We start from the raw sequence: 3,735 nt of genomic DNA on the forward strand, positions 1-3,735 counted from the left end.
GGCGGGCTGCGAGAGCGGCGGGGGCCTGGGCCTGGGACCGGCGGGCGGCAGGAGGCCCCCTCGGGTCGCGGGGGGTCCCGCCGTCGGCTCCCGGCAGCCCAGCGTGGAGACTCTGGACAGGTAAGCGGGGCCCTGCCGCCCCCACCCCACGTCCCGACTCCCGAGGGCCCCGCGCGAGGCCCGGCCGCCCCTTCCCCGCTCGCCGGCCTGAAGCCGAGCCGGGGAGTCCGCCTCCCGTCTCCCCTCCCTGTCCCCTCCGGAGCCCCGCGAACCCCTGCCTGGTCGCTGGTCTCGCACCTGGCTCGTTTTTGCAGCTCGCCGAAGCTTCCCCGCACCTCGAGGGGCTTCGCAGCTGTCAAACCGCGGCCCAGGCCGCCTCCTACTGCACCTGGGAGCCGCCTCGGCGGCCGGTACCCTGGCCACAAATCGTTGGGAGGCATTTTCATCACGGCACCCCCTTTTTCGCATGACCTTGCCTCGAGTGATCTCAAGATCCAAATCCCGCCGCCGCTGCTTGGGGGCTTTGACGTGGGGATTGTGCGGGGGTACTGGGGGGTGGAACCCCGTGGGTGTCAGAGCTGGTACAGATGGAGGCAAAGATACCCTCATTTCGATGGAAAACTTCCAAACTGCTCCTGATGCAAGAACACATCAGCGTTTACTTTCAGTTCTTCACACTTTGAAGGGACCAGTTCATTGTTTTCACAAACACGTAAGCCCACAGCCAGAGAACTAAGATCAAGCAGTTAGAAGCTTAAACCGACCAGATCTAAGTGGGAGGGCCACCCTGACCCTCTGAGGACAAGAGTTGGGTGATCCCATCTCCTGGAGTATGTAGCTTTCCCTCATTTTGGGCATTTCACTGACACTAGAGTGAGTTAAGGCATTCCGGTCCTAAAGCCCCTAGGACAGTTTTAGATGTTGGTTCCTGCCCTAGTCACTCCAGTGAGCTAAACTTTGGGGAGTTTCCAAAGGCATAGGAACAACAAGAAACACTCTCTTTGTGTAATTACAGTATGTTTTAATAAAGTCATTACCCAAGTGGTCAGCTTCTCTGAAAACTAATCACAGCTAAGATATTGTGCAGAATGGTCAGGGTTGCACTATCTGTAGATATTCTATGATGTATGAGTGCTTGGAGAATTAGAGAGTAATGGCAGACGGCTTTTGCACTCTGGCTTAACATCTAGTGGAGAATACAAATAAAACAGCCTTTGAAACCAAATGTGATAAGTGCCAGGGCGGAGGTGTGCTTGGAATCGCTCTGGATGACATGTGCATGGGAATCATCTGAGAAGCTATTTAAGAACTCCAGACCCCACTTCTGAGGCTTCTCATTCAGGAGATTTGGGTGAGGCCTAGGTGTTAGAATTTTTCAAAAAGGGCTCTACCACCTCAGTTGTGATCCACTGCACTATGGTACCCAGAGGTAGGGTATTCACTTCATTTTTAGTGGTAGGGATGGACAGGGTGTGCTGTTTGGCCACTGGAGTGGAATGTGTGTCATATCCTGGCTGGATGCTAGATGTGGGGAATGGGTAGTAAAGGCCTGTAGGAAGGCAGGGGCTAGATCCTGATGGGGCCTGTGTGCCTTCCAAGGAGCCATGCCTTTGTCTTCTGGGCCAGTGCTTCTCCACACAGCTCTGTAGAGCCTGAGTCAGAATCACCTCTAGTGCTTGACTCAAATACAGACTCTTGGGTCCCACCCTAAATCTGATCCACCACCTCCTAGGTAGAGCCTGAAGTTCTCCATTTTTAATAACCACCCTAGCTACAAGTAGACTGGACTGTGTGGTCTCTTTGGCCCCAGATGGTACAGGGTACTGGTTGGGCCAGTGAGATTATCAGTAGTGTCCTTCTGCAACTCACACTGGTGTCCTGGTTTGGAAAAGGAATTATATGGTCACCTAGTTATGGGGGTCACAAGAGGAGTTCCATCAGGGGAGCTACAGGGTGGCCTCTGCATTTGAGAACAAGTGCCATGCAGTAGTGTTGTGAAGGGACTGGAGGCAGGGTGGTCTCATTGAGTTAGGTTAAATAGGTTCTGGAAATGCTTCTCTCTCAGTCATTTATTCTGTGACTATGAGAGCCTGCTCTGTGTCTGGCACTGTGCTAGGCCTGAGGATATAGCTAGGAACACACACACACAAATCCCTGTCCTCGTGGGTCACCATTAGTGGGAGAGAGAAACCAAAGACCAAGTCACATGTGTTCTGTGTTAGATGGTGATAGGTGTGGGGGGACAAGAGTCATCCGGGAGGGATAGGAAGTGGCTGGGGTGTGCACTCTGGGCAGTGCTGGGAGTGTTGTGTAGGGTGGTCAGGGAAAGCCTTTCGGAGAGAAGTGGCATTTCAGTAGTGCCCCTGAAGAGGGGCCTAGTCATGCGCATAGCTGGGTGACAGCACTCTAGGCTGAGGCCTGTGTTCAAGAGTCAACTTGGAGAGCCGTGTCACCAGCACAGAGGACGTTGGGGAGATGCAGCAGAGGACAAAGTCATGTCACAGGGGCCACAGACAGTGGAGTGGGTGGCGTGGAGCAGAGGAGGGACAACACCTGGTGTAGATTTCAGTAAGCTCTCCATGGCTGCTGTGCGGATGATAGACCGGAAGGGGAAGGAGTTGAATCAGAGAGTCTAGCAGGTGGGAGGCTGTTGCAGTCGTCAGAATGAGAGAGGATGGTGGCTTCAAGTGGAGCCGTGGACTGGAGGAAAGGAGAAGTGGTCAGGCTTAAGATATCATCTGAAGGACATCTGCAGGGTAGAGCCAGCAGGGTTTGCTGCAGGGTGGCAATTGGCTAGGAGAGGGGGAGAATTGAGGACAGTTTCAGTGTCTTTAGCTTGTGGAAGATGGTGTGGCCGAGATGGAGAAGCTCCTAAGTGGAACAGGGTTAGGAAGTTAGCAGGCACTCACCCTGGATAGAACAGCAATGAGATGTCAGTTGGATGTCCCAGAGCAAATATCAAAGAGGCAGTTGGTTTGTTTAGGCCTGGAGTTCAGAGGTGGTGTCTGGTTTGGAGAACTGAATTTGGGAGTCACTGGCATAGAGGTGGAGCTTAAATTCATGAGGCAGGAGAACCCAGACAAATGATGGGTGTCTCTCTGGAAAAGGGAGTTGGAATAGGAGTGGGCAAGGTGCCTTCTCATGATACTTAGCAGGTAAGAGTGACAAGACTTGAGCATTCAGATGTGAGAGTGAAAAGGAGTATGGGCCCCAAGGTAAATGTCAGCCCTGGAGTCTGAGGTCCCTGGGTGAGGTTCTGCTTTTCCCGGGCTTAGGAAACATGAGGGTGGAGGAACAGGTTGCAGGCTGGGTGACTGAGGCTGGTTTAGACACGTGGAGCCGGCAGGGGTTCTGGGACTGACTAGTAGAGCTGTCCCATGGGATCCTGGGCCTCTGGATCAAGAGCATCCAGGCTGGAGAAGCAAAGCTGGGGACCCCCAGGCTGCAGCTGGCTGTTGTCACCAGGAGCGTGCAGGGAGATTGCGCTGAGCAAAGAGCAGAGACAGGAGAGGAAACGTGGCCTTCTCAGTCCTGTCCTCGTGCCCAGAGTAGACCCTGGCTCTGCAGGTGTGGCTCAGCCGTGGACTGTGGGCCCTCCTCTCTCTTCTGAATACTGTACTTCTCTAAATGCTGACAAAGCTGTGGGCCTGCAAAAGGATGTGGCTTGCTCAAGCTGGTGACAGAAACAGGACCCGGATCCAGGCCTCCTGTCTACCAGTCCACCATACCACACTG

At 54.0% G+C, this 3,735-nt stretch overlaps 1 protein-coding gene across 3 annotated transcripts in view; it reads left to right on the top strand.

The window, feature by feature from the left end:
- The window catches only part of MTMR1 (myotubularin related protein 1), a 59,803-nt gene continuing 56,068 nt past the window's right edge, over window positions 1–3,735 (top strand). For 2 of the 3 annotated variants that reach the window (XM_040265430.1, XM_040265431.1), the window contains exon 1: window positions 18–120. The gene's annotated coding sequence lies outside the window, so the exon portion shown is untranslated. Of the gene's footprint in view, window positions 121–3,735 lie in introns of all 3 variants that reach the window. The other variant, XM_040265427.1, reaches the window with a different exon arrangement.

Source organism: Oryx dammah, unplaced genomic scaffold (genome assembly GCF_014754425.2).
Source record: "Oryx dammah isolate SB20612 unplaced genomic scaffold, SCBI_Odam_1.1 HiC_scaffold_23, whole genome shotgun sequence".
In the NCBI taxonomy this organism is placed as follows: Eukaryota; Metazoa; Chordata; class Mammalia; order Artiodactyla; family Bovidae; genus Oryx; species Oryx dammah.